The following is a 15,834-nucleotide window of genomic DNA, read 5'->3' as shown; positions in this document are numbered from 1 at the left end:
TAACATTGCCTCCGACACCTTAAGATTGACAAGTCCTGTTTATATGAATTCGATCAGCTTCAACCTTGTGATTAACCAAGCTTCTTTTGTTCATGCAGTTTGAAGAGATGGTTCACTTCAGAGATTATACGTCTCCGTCCTCCAAAAACAAGTATCTCAGTATTGAAGCAGAAAATGGCGAAATCTTAACCAAGTTGTTGACTTATATTCCACTGGTCGGTTGGTACGCTGGTCCATGGCCATCTTTGAGGAATTCTCTCCATATGCTAAATTGGACTTCAGAACACAACCAAGGCTCTAATCGATCGATGTGGTCCCTTCAGAATCCTAACCATCGCAAGTCGAACGTTGCGGGCGCCCTTCCTTGTTTAGGACGTCGAATACGTCAAGGACAAGTACATTGGGGATCAGGAACCATGAAAATTGACCGTGAATATCATCATACACCAGGATATTAGGAATGGGATGAAGATGTTCTTGGAAGAAGTCAACAAACTTTGAAGAGAACGAGAATATATGATGCTATTTATGCCTCTCTGTTCACCTATGATCGCAATTCAAACATATTGCAAGCATTCTTTGAAGCCTGGTGTCCAACGACAAGTACATTGCTTACATCCGTTAGAGAGCTATCAATATCCCTTTGGGATTTACACGTCATTGGAGGTCTACCCATTGGTGGTTTCCCTTACGAAGAAATAGTGCCCGAAGCTAAGGAGCTTACAGGTACTAATGAGAATAACGAAAGGTTGCTTCCCCAAACATGTGAGCACCTATTCGTAGCCTTTCAATATCTTCAAGAAGGTGAGATTCATAATCCAAGGGTGCCTTTGAGCAAGTGGATAAATTTTTGGTGCAAAAGAGCTTTGAAATACGAACCTGCTCCACCATGGAAGGAGAAAAAGTGTGCTCGCTTGAAGTCAACATATAATCCAACTGGAGCTATACCTGGAGCAGCCGAGTGGTCAAGTGCATATGAAGTAATGTTTTCCGAACTTGGAGTAGATCATGAACAAAGGGATGATACATAGTTAACAACCTTCTTATCATGTTGGTTGTGCGCCTTTGTATTTCCCTCTAAAGATGGTGACTTCATGCGATCGGGGACTTTTAGAATGACGGCCATGATGGCAAATAAACGAGTAATTAGTCTTGCAGTCCCAGTCTTATCAAACATTTACAATGGTTTAGCGAAGATTTCCAAGTCATCACAACTTGAGCATATTAACGTGTCATTTCCCATTCATTATTTATATGGTTGGCTTGCTCACTACATCAAGATGCATTTTGCACTTCCTAACGGACCATCAGTTCCGTTAATGGTAGTATATTCTAGATAAGGTGCTGCAAAATATTTTGACGGGGAGCATGCAAGAAAATGCGTTCATCGAGAAGATAGCGTTGCTTGAACTTCTACTATGCCAAATAGGTCCCGTCCTCATTATTTTGTGGACAATGGCAAGGAACCAGAGTTGGAGGTGAGTTACTTTATGAGCCTTTTTTTTAATTACCTTCCTTTGAGGAGTGAGGACTCCTACATCTTCGAGCCATATAGTCCGCACCGATTCAACCGTCAGTTTGGGTTTTACCACGACACTCCTGGCGTCTTGGAAAGTGATATTCGCAGTGCCTCATTAGCTGAAGGACTTAGATTCTCTCGAATTTTTGTGTCCCAAAAATCCACGTCGAAGGCAACTTTCCCTAACACTACGTCTAATGTGAGGAAGCTCTCTTCGTCCGAGTATAAATCCTGGTGGGCAAAAGTGCATGGGAAACATCTCGAAGACAAATTGCAATCGTTGGTGGCTGTTGTTGGCCCTATTACAGACATTCTTCAAGAGCATAATGAAGAGGTCTTCGCTGATAAATATCTTGCTTTAAAGTCTAAAGCAGTTTTGCCACACAAAAGCAAAGGGCATCCATGTACAGACGTTCAAAAAGAGAAGACGCTTCCTCAGGCTTATCAAGCTTCTAAAAAGCGACCACCACAAGAAGAAAGTGATAGCAGTCATGGGGATCGTTGTCCGAAGAGATTCAGACCACCTGTAGACGAGCCAAGAGACACTACTTTGCATGCGGTAGAGATTCATGACAACGATAGCAGTTCTTCAAGGACTTTGACAGCTACTAACGAGGTAATGATTTAAATTTCCTTGCTGCTCCGTGACACTTGAACGAGTTTACTGATTGTTTATTATTTCTATGCAGGCAAGCAACATCAATATTTTGGTGGCTTCTCACCAAAGCAAGCCTCAAGATAGTAGTGAATCTGTAGCAGGGCCAGACTCACGGGGATCATTTCCAACATCTAAATCAGAGCGAGAGGCCACTTCTATTTCTCATGGGAGGTCTAAACCAAATTTGGGACTCAGCTCTCGGAAACCACCAGCAACAACTATGTCCGTTTTTGATGGAAGAAAGGTTGTGATGAATCTTCGAAAGAATTTCGTTTTGGAGGCCTGGACTAAGATCCAAGCTAAATTCTCCAACCTTTCTGTGGATTGTGCATCTTCTCTTGAAGATGAGGTGAAAGTGATCCTCGAGGAGATGGATGGAAAGGACTTGGATATTTCCCCTTTGAAGACACTATTGGATTCTTTCTTTGAGCTTGCCACTTCCTATGACCAAGCACGATCAGCTCTTGTTGATAAGGCCGCAGAAGTTAAAAAATCAGAATCATTTGTAAGAGCCAAGGAACATCTTGATCTTGTCTTAACTGAAAAAGATGAGAAGGCCAAAAAGCTATTTACTACTCGTCAATCTCTTAAGGCAGCGAAGAAGAAAGTGAAGGAGCTACGAGCCCTCAGAAACGCTACAAAGAAGGATGTTGAGGAGTTCAAATCTAAAGTCTCAGCTGTTGAAGATGAATATCGTAGATGTGCTGATGTCTCCCAGGCAACTGCAAACAATTCGGCCGACGTAGAAGAGAAGAGGTGATACTTAGAGGCTAACCTTCAAGACTTAGTTAACTATAAGTTCTGTCTAGATTAGCTTGTAGGATTTTTTTTTTGTTTTACTTGCTTTCCTTTTGTTTTCTCGCATTTGATTAGTTGATGTTCTTAACAGTAATAAAAGCTTCTCACATTTTGCTTTATATTGCAATTCTCGTTAATATCTTTTTTTGTGCTTCAACATCAAGGATCATTTACTCGTTTCATTGCACATTGCCGCTGTGTTAGGCTTTGATTTCTCTTAAACGTTGTTTTTCATGTCTCGAAGTTCTTGCGGGCGGCTTTACATGCTGAAACGCCGATAGTTTCAGATTCGCGCAGTTTCGCAAAAAAAAAAATCATATCTCGATGTAGGAGTGTTGAAACCACGAGCTGCAAAATTCTCAAGAAACTAGACTTAGGAATCTATCATGTGTCCAAAAATAAAAGTCAACAAACATATAGATCATCCCAGATAAATCCAAGAATTTGGCTCTACATGCTGAAATGCCAATATTTCTCAGATTCGAGCAGTCTCGCCAAAAAATTCATATCTCGACGTAGGGGCGTTGAAATCACGAGCCACAAAATTCCCAAGAAACTAGACTCATAAATCTAGCATGTGTCAATATATAAAAGTCAACAAACATATATATCATCCCAGATAAATCCAAGAATTTGGCTCTACATGCTGAAACGCCAATATTTCTCAGATTCGAGCAGTCTCGCCAACAAATTCATATCTCGACGTAGGGCCGTTGAAATCACGATCCGAAAAATTCTCAAGAAACTAGACTCATAAATATAGCATGTGTGCAAAAATCAACTCCAACAACAATCTGAATAGTTCCAGATAAATTCAAGAAGTTGACAATACATGCTAAAACGTTGATAGGGTTTCAGATTTGCGCAGTTTTGTCGAGAAAATTCATATCTCGATGTAGGAACATCAAAATCATGAGCCGCCAAATTCTCAGGAAACTAGACTTACTAATCTAATGGGTATCCAAAAATCAAAGTTGGAAACCCTCTGGATAATCCCAGATAAATTCGGGAAATCCACCTTAGATTCTTTATTCCAACTCGAAAAATTGACAGATTTGAAGGATTGAACTTGAAGGCTTGCTGGATTTTAAGACTTCAACTTGCAGACATGGTGATATTAAAACTTTAGCTTGAAGACTAACATATTTGAAGGCTTCGCCTTGCAGTTGCGATGGCTTTGGACTTCAACTCAAAGAGTTGCCGGATTTGCGGCCTTTAATTTGGAGACCAATGGTTTTGTAGACTTTAACTCCTTGATTTAACCACTTGCTAAGAGATTACAGTCATTCCATTGGAGAAACTCATTTGTCATGGAGATTTTCCTTCGTTGGACCACTGATATTTAGTGAAAGTCCAAATTGAAGCAAAAAGATGCTTGTATGTACGATCTCCATGCGCCTGGTCAGGCGAACTTCATTTTGAACAACGCATAGGGGGATGCGTTTTCTTTTTTGACTCATGCAACTGTACTTAGAATAAAACTCTAAGCGCCTACGTACCTCGGTGAAGAGGATCAAGTCATACCGTAGTTCAGAAATAATGAGTTTTTTTTTTGTCCTAACTTTTGACTAGGCCGCCTCTTGCGAGATTTTCAACCTAGCGGACTAATTTTTTTTTTGGGTGCCGTGTACAGTTTATACTCTTACGGGCCAGGAGTATCATCTTACTTCAAGGATAGTACTTCTTCAAGAACTTTGGGTTGATAGGACCGATCCTCAGGCCAACCGCATCAACAAGCTTGTAAGCGCCACTCGAATACGCTTCTTGTATGACATATGGTCCATCCCATTTTGAGGTGAATTTGCCCCCAGACTTATGGGAAATGATGATGGGTCTTCTTACTGCAAGGACTTGATCTCCCACTTGGAAGGACCTCAAGCGAACCTTTTTGTTGAAGGCACGAGATAGACGGGCTTGATAGCATTCAAGATTTTGTTGAGCCTCTAGCCTTTTCTCATCAAGTGCTTCTAACTCTGCAAGACGCAATCGAGCATTTTCCTCTTCGGTGAGCCCTTCTTGAATAGCAAGTCGTAAAGAAGGTATTTGGCGCTCAAGTGGCAGGACTGCTTCAACTCCATAAGCAAGCGAATATGGGGTTACTTGCGTTGGTGTGTCGTAAGTCGTCCTATATGCCCACAAATCTTCTTCCATTCGTTCATGCCAATCTCGTTTGGACTTGAAGACAACCTTCTTCAACAAGTTACACAAAGTCTTATTGAACGCTTCAGCTAGACCGTTGGCGGCAGCATGATACATAGAAGATTTACGCTGCTTGAAGCCGAAGAGATCACAAATCTTGTTCATCAATTTGTTATCAAATGGCTTGCCATTGTCCGTTATTATGTAACGAGGAATGCTGAAGCGGTAGATGATGTTTACTCGGATGAAGTTCGCAACATTCTCCTTCTTCACTTCTTTAAGAGCGACAGCTTCGGCCCATTTTGAGAAGTAATCGGTTGCAACCAAGATGTACAAGTGTCCAATAGAAGATTTCAGCAACGGGCCAACGACATCTAACCCTCAAGCGTCAAATGGCTAAGATGCGACGGTCGAGTGTAATGCTTCAGGCTGCTGATGTATAAAATTCGCATGAAACTGACAAGCCTTGCATCTTCGAGCATAGTCCAAGAAATCTTTCACCATAGTTGGCCAATAATATCCTATCCTTTTTATGTGGAAGTAGAGCTTTGGTCCCAATTGATGTGATCCACATACTCCTGAATGTGCTTCTTGAAAAGCTCAGACTGCTTCATCCTCCCCCAAACATCGCAAGAGTACCCCCTCAAAGGATCTTCTATATAAGGTATCCTTGTAGTAAAGGAATCGAAGTACACGAAGATGACTCTTAGTTCTTCTTCTTGAGTCTTCTGGCAGTATCCCATAACTTAAGTAGTCAATGATGGGTTGTCGCCAGTCTTCCTTTGCATCTTCAGAAATAGCTACGAGATGCTCAAGCTCATTTTCCGCGCCTTCATCCTCATTTGGCGAAGGTACTACCCATTTTTGGCAGATAGTCACTTGTGTTTGATCTGGCAGAGTTAGCGTTGAAGCTAGAGCAGCTAAAGCATCGACTTTCTTATTTTCCTTCCTTGGAACATGCTGAAGAGTCACATCACCAAGCCATCCTATCAACTTCTGAGCATAACCATGATAAGGGAGTAATTCAGGCTTCTTGACTTCATAGCTTCCCAGGAGTTGATTGATCACCAACTGAGAGTCACCAAATACTTGTAACTGCAACTGCTTCATGTCGACTGCCATTTCAAGTCCAAGTATTAGTGCTTGATGTTCAGCGACATTGTTGGAGTAATATTGTGTCAAAGTAAAGGAGTATGGTAGAACTTCTCCTCGCGGAGTAACAAATACCACACCAGCACCAGCTCTGTCATGTTGTGCAGCACCATCAAAGTACATTTTCCACGGAGATTGAATTTCAACGACCATTGCATCTTCGTCGGGAAGTTCATCGGTGTCACGACCCAACCGGAGGGCCGCGACGGGCACCCGGTGCTAGCCCACCCGGGCACCTCTTAACATACCTTTTCATTTACATCTAGGTGAGCCACATTTTAAATCATACATTCTATCCATCAATCATACTGCTCCCATTGGACAACTAATACATTTATATTATCATTAGCAATTATGCCCATATTAATGTACATAAGCCGACGAGGCTAACAAAATGATATCCAAAATATAACCCGACAAGGCCAAACACATCTAACCATATACACATGTCTACGAGCCTCTAAGGAGAGTATGTCATATCATATAGGCGGGACAGGCGCTATGCCTATGAATATATACACAAAATAACAAGTACCAAAGCTTTAGCTCCGAAGGAAATGGAGCTCCGCTATGTAATCCCTGAGAAATATAGCTATGGATCAAGCCTGTCTCCCTGGCCACCTGCGGGCATGACGCAGCATCCACAAACAAAAGAACGTTAGTACGAAGAATGTACTGAGTATGTAAAGCATGATCAACATCATTGTGAAAGCGTAATAGACAACATAGAAATAGCATAGGATAAGAGATAGAAATATCTTCGTCATAAGCACTTACTTGCTTCTCATTGGGGCTTTCCGTTTCTAACGCGTAATTGTGTACATACATCCATATCAGTATCCGTACTCATATCCGTACTCATTTACATTTCGTATTCATAGTCATATTCATATACATATTCTTATTCGTATTCGTATCATATTCGTATTCATACTCATATCTATATCGCATACATATCCATATCATATACATATCATTTACATAGCATACCCGACCACGAAGGTTCAGTGTTTCACGTACCCGACCATGGCTAGGCTCGGTGATCATACATACCTGGCCAACCAAGGCTCAGGGTTACACATACCTGGACCTACCAAGGCTTCAGGGTTATCTGTACCCAACTGCAGAGGTGCGCGCGCATTACATAAATATATACATATTCTACCCGGCCTTTTAAGCTCGGGGTTTCATAATAGTCATACATAGACACATATACATAATAGTTCATAAGCATCTTTAGCATCAATACTATTTTCATCGTCGTCATTATCGTTATCACCATTATCGTCGTCATCATTATCGTTATCACTATCATCGTCGTTCATTATATCTATCCTTACAGGATTACTCGTCATATGAGGAGCTTAGTACAATCGTAACATATCGAGAATCATAAGCTTAGTTGCTTTTGAAGATAGAATCATTTGGAGGACATCATAGGCTCATAGAGGAATAGATATTTGGCCAAAGAACCATGCCTTATGAAAGAAGGGTTAGCCTTACATACCTTCCCATTTAGCTATTCTACCACGTACACATTCTCCTTCAATGCTCACATTTCTACCTTCATTAGAGTTATACTATCATTAGAAAATCGATAGCTAGCATACACGACTAACACTAGAGAAAATTGGACAGCATCTCCTTTATCTATACGACTTCCTCCACATCATATATCAACTCCCAAACGTCAATAATACATTCACAATATCATAACAATAGTCTTTATTTATCCACATTATCTATATTTCTCAATTCAGTTCCAATTATCCATATCCATGGTCATAACACAAAATTACATTCATTCGTATACAATGTCTATCCCATGTTCTTGACCTCATTTACAACATGATTATAATCATATCATATCACGAATCATTTCTCAATCCAAACTATTACTCAAGGATGACACTATTCCCACATTCAAGACCCATTTTCTATATTCTTTTACAATCCAAGTGTTTCAACTTTCAAACACTTTAAGCAACATGGAAATACCATAAAACTTACCTTATAGGGTTTGGGAATGAATCTTGAGTGGAAATACTTCACTTGAACCAAACCCTAGTTCTCCTTCAATGGAATTTCTTGTGGTCCTCTAACCCTTGGAAGCTTTCTAACACATAAACACTTGATTCTAGTCTTTGATCTTTGTGTTCTCTTGAACTTGAGTGGAATATGGTTAGAGGAGGGTTTTTGAGCTCTCAACACTTGTAGATTATGAAAATTGAAGTAAAATAACCCAAGGCACCTATTTATACAAACATTAAAAATCAGCCCGTCGGGACTTCCATGGACACTTATACGGTCCGTATAGTATTGTACGGTTTGTATAAGTGGTCGTGGTTCACGAACCCGAAAATCATCTCCCTACTGGGAGTTATACGGACACCTTATACGGACCGTATATAGTTATACGGACCGTATAAGTGGTCGTATAACTCCATTTCTCTGAAATGGTTTCCGTCGTTTCGCTCAATCTCCAATCCTTATGGAACCTTCTTAAAACTTGTATAATACTTCATTAATAATACAATAGGCTCTATATAAGCCCTTTAAAACATCACCACATAAACATTAGCTCAATCATAGCGGAACCTTTCCGAACACGACTTACGTTTTGCACCCTTCAACAAACTAAACTTCACATATTCATAGAACCTCAAAATCTTATTGTATGAACATCAAGCTATATAATCCTTCGCTTAACCTCGTAGGGATTTCATAATCACCTTAAGCTCACATTAGCCTATCCACAAGGCAACACATACGGAATTTTCGAGGTGTAACAATCGGTTAGCTCCCAATCATCAGGTATCGGGTGATCCGCCAAGAAGTCCGCCAATGCCTGTCCTTTTACAGCCTTTTGAGGGATGTATGTGATCTCAAATTGTTGAAACTGGAGGTACCGCCTTACTAGTCGATCACTGAGGACTGGTTTTGACATCACAAACTTAATGGGATTTGCCCTGGAAATAAGGTGAACACTATGAGCTTGAAAGTGGTGCTTCAACTTTTGAATCGAGAAGACTAGGGCCAAACACAACTTTTCAATTGACTTGTAATTCATCTCATTTGGTGTCATCATTCTGCTCAAGTAGTAAAAAGAATTTTCTTTCCCTTCACTATTTTCTTGGGCCAACAACGCTCCAACCGACCTTTCTTGTGCTAAAATGTATAGTATCAATGGTTTTCCAGGTATAGGGGCTACTAGAACTGGAGGCTTCATTAAATATGACTTGATATTCTCGAAGCCATTAATACATGCTTCGTCCCACTTGAAAGGGGCACCCTTCTTCATGAGACGACTGAACGGTTGGCACCTTCCAGCTAAATTCGAAATGAATCTCCTAATGTAAGCTAGCTTCCCTTGTAGACTTTTTAACTCGTCAATATTTCGAGGCTCGGGCATCTTCAAAATCGCATCAACTTTAGCTTGATCAATTTCGATTCCTCGATGTCGAACAATGAAACCAAGGAATTTTCCAGAAGTAACTCCAAAGGCACATTTTAATGGATTCATTCAAAGTTGATATCTCCGAAGTCGCTCGAACACCATTCTCAGGTCTTGCAAGTGGTCGCTCCTCTTTCTTGATTTCACCACTAAATCGTCTACATAGCATTCGACATTTTTGTGAACCAAATCATCAAAGATATTCTGCATAGCCCTTTGGTATGTGGCACCAGCATTTTTCAAACCGAAAGGCATCACTTTGTAACAATAAATACCCTTGGGTGTATGAAATGCAGTAAGCTCTTCATCTTTTGGCGTCATGCGAATTTGGTTATAGCCAGATGAACCATTCATGAAAGACATCGCCTCGTAACCAGTGGTAGCATCAATCATCAATTCTGGGATGGGAAAGTGGGAAATCATCTTTAGGGCATGGGTTGTTAAGATCCCTGAAGTCAACACAAACTCGAATTTGGCCAGTCTTTTTTTTCACGGGAACGATACTTGAAATCTATGTAGGATATTTAACTTCACGAATGAAGCCAGCTTCAATGAGTTTGTTGACTTCATTTTCGATTGAAGGAACCAAATCTGGTCTGAAATGCCTTTGGGCCTGCTTAACAGGACGGGTACCATTCTTGACCTCCAGGACGGGAGTTGTCTTCTTCTTCTTCTTCTTCAAAGACACGGTGTTCCCTTTATTCAGACTGGAGTGCAGCACCTTAGCACCAACTTCAAATTTTCCAATAGTCTCATCAGCTCTTTCAGTTGCGATCTTATCACTCTTGGTCGTTGTGATGTCATAGACTTTTACTTCTCTCACAATGTAGTTCTTCAAATAGAACTTCGCATCGACGAAGTGTGACTCAGCTTCAGTAAATGGCTTATCATCAGCAACTATCTTCTTTTCGACACTGCCTTCGAGATACTTCAAACATTGATAGTAGGAGGATGGGATAACTTTATTCTTGTGTATCCATGGCCTGCCAAGCAACATATTGTACGAAGTCTTTGCGTCGATGACATGCATCCATGCACTTGATCACAAATCTTCGATGTTGATATCTAATTTGATAGCACCTATGGCTCGTTGCCCTCCTTGATTGAACCCTTCTATCATCAAGCGACTTTCAGAAAGTTCATCAGTTGTGATACCAAGTTCCTTCATTATGCGAATAGGAAGAATGTTAACTCCAGATCCATCATCTATCAATATTCTATTTATCCTCTTCTCAAGGGCATAACCCACCATGTACAAAGGACGATTGTGTAGTGTTTCACCAAGTAGAAGATCGTCATCCGTGAATGTGATTCTTGTATCACATGCGTGGACCTCTTGGAAAGAAGATTCAACAGGCTTTTTAGATGATGATAGAGACAGCGTTGATAGGCCTTCATCTTTTGCTTCTTCTTTATCAGTATTAAAGCACGATGCCTCAATGTTGTCTCGAGTAGTCTTATGGTGGAACCAACTCGGTAGGAATTCCTCCAAAGTCACGGGACGTTGTGGTTCCTGGTGGTAGTTCACCTTCACTTTTGCTTTTTTAGAATGCTCAACTGATTCTTGCTTCCTTGGTATTCTAACCATCCTCTTCCTAGGTGGTTGTTTAGATGATTCTTTTTGCGGACTTGTTTTATGGCGTCTCCGCCTAGTCACCAGAATCCAACCTTCATCATCGGCTTTATCAACTTGGGTTTTATCTTCCTCCAATGGCCTTTTCTTATGTTCTTCAAAGCTACGTATCTGGACCGGATCGAGAGAACCAAAGGTGATAGAGACTTGATTCGAACTCTCCTTCTTATCGTCAAGCAGAATCTTGTTCTTATTAGCCAACTGCATAACTTTGTCCTTGAAGACAAAGCACTTCTCAAGAGGGTGAACCACAAGTCGATGGTACTTGCAATAGTTCGGGTCATTTATTCTTCTAGCTTCATTGGGCCCCTTTATCTCTGGTAACTCAATGAGTTTCAGCTCAAGTAGTTCATTAAAAATTTCAGGGACATAAGAATCCAGGAAGGGGTATTCTCTTTCCTGCATCTCCTTCAAGGTAGACTTTCAGCTTTTGTTGTCTTGGAAGGAAGTTGTTTTCATACTCTGCTTCTTGCTCACCTTCGCAATAAACTTTACAGGCGAGACATTGACATTCATGGATTCTTTATTGTCACTCTTGGGGACAAACTTGCTCTATTTCTTAGGTTCCTTCTTGTCCTTTCCTTTGCGAGGGTCGTAGACAGGCATTACTTCATTCCCAGTGGAAGACATGCTCAACTCCATGTCATGAGCACGAGTAGCTAGTTCTTCAAAAGACCTTGGCTTAATTCCTTGCAATATGTAGGGAAGCCCCCAATGCATTCTTTGGATACACATATCTATTGTAGAAGCTTCGCTGAGCCTATCTTTGCAGTTTAGACTCGCATTTCTCCATCGGTTGATGAAATTGATAACTGGTTCACCCTTCCTCTGGCGAGTGCTTGTAAGCTCAACCATGCTTATAGTATGCCTTGTGCTATAAAAGCGATTGAGTAACTCCTGCTCTAGTTGCTCCCAACTATCGATAGAATTAGGCTCAAGATCAGTGTACCAGTCAAAGGCATTCCCCTTGAGAGAGCGGACGAACTGCTTGACAAGATAGTCTCCATTAGTCCCAGCGTTGTTACATGTTTCAACAAAATGTGCAACATGTTGCTTTGGATTTCCCTTGCCTTCAAATTGTTGAAATTTGGGAGGTTGATAACCGGCGGACATCCTGAAGCTATCAATTCTTGTAGTGTACGGCTTTCCGTAAGTAAAAGAAGACTTAGCAGCAACTTCGTACTTATCCTTGATAGTCCCTTCAATGAACTCCTTTAGTCGGTCAAGCGGAATCATCCCTTCAGAAGAAACTGGAATTTCCTTAGTAGGCGGTACTTGTTTTGCACGAGGTTCAGTCTCTTGTGCTTTTGGACCCTTCCCAGGTGCGTGGCTGGATTCTCCTTCCATTAATCCATCCATCTTGTCCATCAACTTCTCAATCCGAGCGTCTTGATTTTGCACATGCTTGGCCAAGCCATCAATCACCTTTGCCAAGTTTGCTAGTGTCTCCTCCATTGATGAAGCGTTAGTTACCATTGCTTGCATGATTGTTCGGGATGTTGGAGAATAGCATGGATTATCGCATAAGTTGATCTTTGACTGGACTACTTCATGTGGTGTGAGTGGAGAGGATCCGTCACTTGAAGTATCATCATCTTCCTTCATAGCAGAGTGCTTGGATCCAGAGAGATCAAGTAGAGCTAGAGTCTTTTTAATCTTTTCAGCAATGCTGCTTCCTTCCTCCGATGTATTAGTAGAGGATCTTTCCCCTTTTGGGGATGAAGATCCAAAAATAGGAGTTGTTACGGATGACACTTGGAGTGCTTGTTGTCCCAACATGCTTGCTTTGCTCCTCGTAACTGGTCCAATGCTAACAAAGGTAATGTCGTGGATGCTTTCCACATCAGCAGAGAACTTGGAGTTAGCAACCTTGGAGTTGATCTTCTCTGAAGTCATTTCAATGTTCTTGAGCTTCGATCGTCGAAAAGTTGAGATGAGAGGTAGAGATTGTCCCATTGGGCGTGCCAGAATTTGTAGACAACAAAATTCGCGTCGAGAAAATAATAATCAAGACACGAATATATCGCAACAATCGTTGTATTTGATTTTAGAATATGAGTGTTATAATCTCTATGATTCCTCTGATTCATCTTTTCAACAATAAATTCAAGGGCTTTTGAGCTCGATCTTGAACTTGATGGATTTAATTTTGACTTGGACTTGAATTCAAGGGCTTTTGAGCTTGATCTTGAATCTTCGTCTCGATCTCTAGAATTTCTAGAGAAATACTTGAGTGCTTGAATGCTTTTAGCTTGTAGAGAAATCTGCGGCGTTTGATCCACGAGCTCTTCTTGGCTTCTTGTTAGAATTCCTGTCCTTTTTCTGAATTATGAGACCCCTATTATAGTTGTAGGATGGAGGAGTTGTGATAAGGACAGGCTTCTTTCGACCAATCAGAATTAAGCTAACATGCCGATATTTGATTGGCCGGAACATGCCATTTGTACACGTGGCGCATCTTCATTGGGCTTTGATTTGACTAGGCATGCTGCATCATTTTGACATGTGGCATGATCCTATTGGCTCCTTCGTTTGACTTGGCGTGCCACGTCATTTGACACGTGGCGCCAATTTGGGCCTCTTGAATAAGATGACATCTTGGGCTTGACAAAGTGGGCTCGTCATTTATAGCCCAATTAAATGGGCTAGTCCAATGCATTTGAACCTTTTTTTTTAATCAAATCCATATTTATTGGACTTAAACAATTAATTCAATTACATTAGCCCATAATTTATTTGGACTAATATACCTTGAATTTAATATAATCTAAATTATTATACGGATTTAATTTTAATAAAATTTACACCACTACAACAATATTATTGGAACATGAATCAACATAAGATATATCTAGTTGCTAAAAATGGAATCATTATGGAGTAGCGTTATGTTTACGTTTCGTTCATATAGATCATACCAAAAGAAAGAAAGTTAGCCTTCACATACCTCAAGTTGTCAACACAATACCACAACGAATCTGTCGAACTAGTACTCCAATCCATAACAAAGGAAGGTATTTTCAAGCTAAGATGGTACTAGTATATCACGTATGTCAATAGATAATTCGATTCCAAAATGGATTAGACAAAATTTCTCTTACTCCTTAGTCACTATAGCATACCTAACAACCAACAACACAACAACAACCTCGTATACCATACTTATACACTTTCTTTTTTCAAGTATACCAAGTATAACATCCTCAACACAATCTCAGCATCAACTACTATCCATACAACAAGATTTTAGCTCAAAAACACATTAACAATCATGGCTTAAAATAGATTATAACTCAAAATAAACTCAAGTTTATATTTGAACCTTTCCTCCAACTTCTTTCCCTCCAAACTTAGCATAACCATCACATAAACTCGTAAACATGGAAATAAGGTAGAATCTTACCTCAAGAACTCATGAACACTTCATTTCCAAGATTAATTTGGTGACACCTAATTTTTACCTCATAAAACGCGCATTTTAATTTTTCAAATTTTCCGTGTCCAAGACGGAGTAAGGATGCTCTTAAAAAATTTAAAAATTCGGAGAAAATTGTAAAGATTGACATTTAATTATTATTTTCCTAAAAATTAACAATTACATGATTTATTTACTTTCATAAATATAATTCAAAAATAAAATACGTATCCCATTCCGTCTAATTCGGGAAAATTGATAATTAAAGACGACGTGTGAATTACGGCTCGTTTTGACCGCATTTTTCACATCTTTAAATATTCTCCAAAACTATATCAATATTAGGCTCGTTTTGAAGCTAATATTTTAAATTTTTGAGTTTTAAATTTTAAATTAGCCTAAAATAAGTATTTTATTTAGTTATATATGTGTTCATATTGCTTAGTCATTATTTGATTTAAATTAGGGGGGGGGGGGGGGGGGGTTAAATTAATCTTTTAAAAAACTTAAGGGGTTTATGTTTTAAAAAAGGGGGGAATGAAAGTTTGTAAAAGCAAAATTTCAACCCCCCCCCCCCCCCCCCCCCCCCTAATTTTCATTTCCTTGGCCCGACCCTCCCTTTCTCTTTTCAGGCAATTTCTAAGGCGATTTGGGGTGATTTTTAGGGTTCCACCTCTATGGCTATCCACGGCCATTTTTGGCCGGATGTTTTAGGGGTTTTACCCTTTGTCTCGTCTTATCGTCATTCCCAGGCTTAATTTTGTGAATTCGTGATTAGTTGGGCTCGAATTAAGTCGATTATTGGGGATGTTGCTCGGGTTCTCTGAGTACGGGGTTGACATGGGCGGAACCAAGAGTTCCTAGCCATCTTCTGCACCACGTACTATAAACAGAGGACCTAGGGTAATTTCCCAAGAGATTCGAATGATTTGGGTACTATTTTAGAATTTTTATCCTATTTGTACAATGTATACGTTGGATGTACTGGTTCTTTTTTTCTTATTGGTGACTAAGTGTACTATCCTAGTATTTTGCTGATTTATTTAATTTTATTTGTGTTTTTAGG

This window comes from Lycium barbarum, chromosome 5 (genome assembly GCF_019175385.1).
Source record: "Lycium barbarum isolate Lr01 chromosome 5, ASM1917538v2, whole genome shotgun sequence".
In the NCBI taxonomy this organism is placed as follows: domain Eukaryota; kingdom Viridiplantae; phylum Streptophyta; class Magnoliopsida; order Solanales; family Solanaceae; genus Lycium; species Lycium barbarum.
This window is presented reverse-complemented; position numbering follows the sequence as displayed.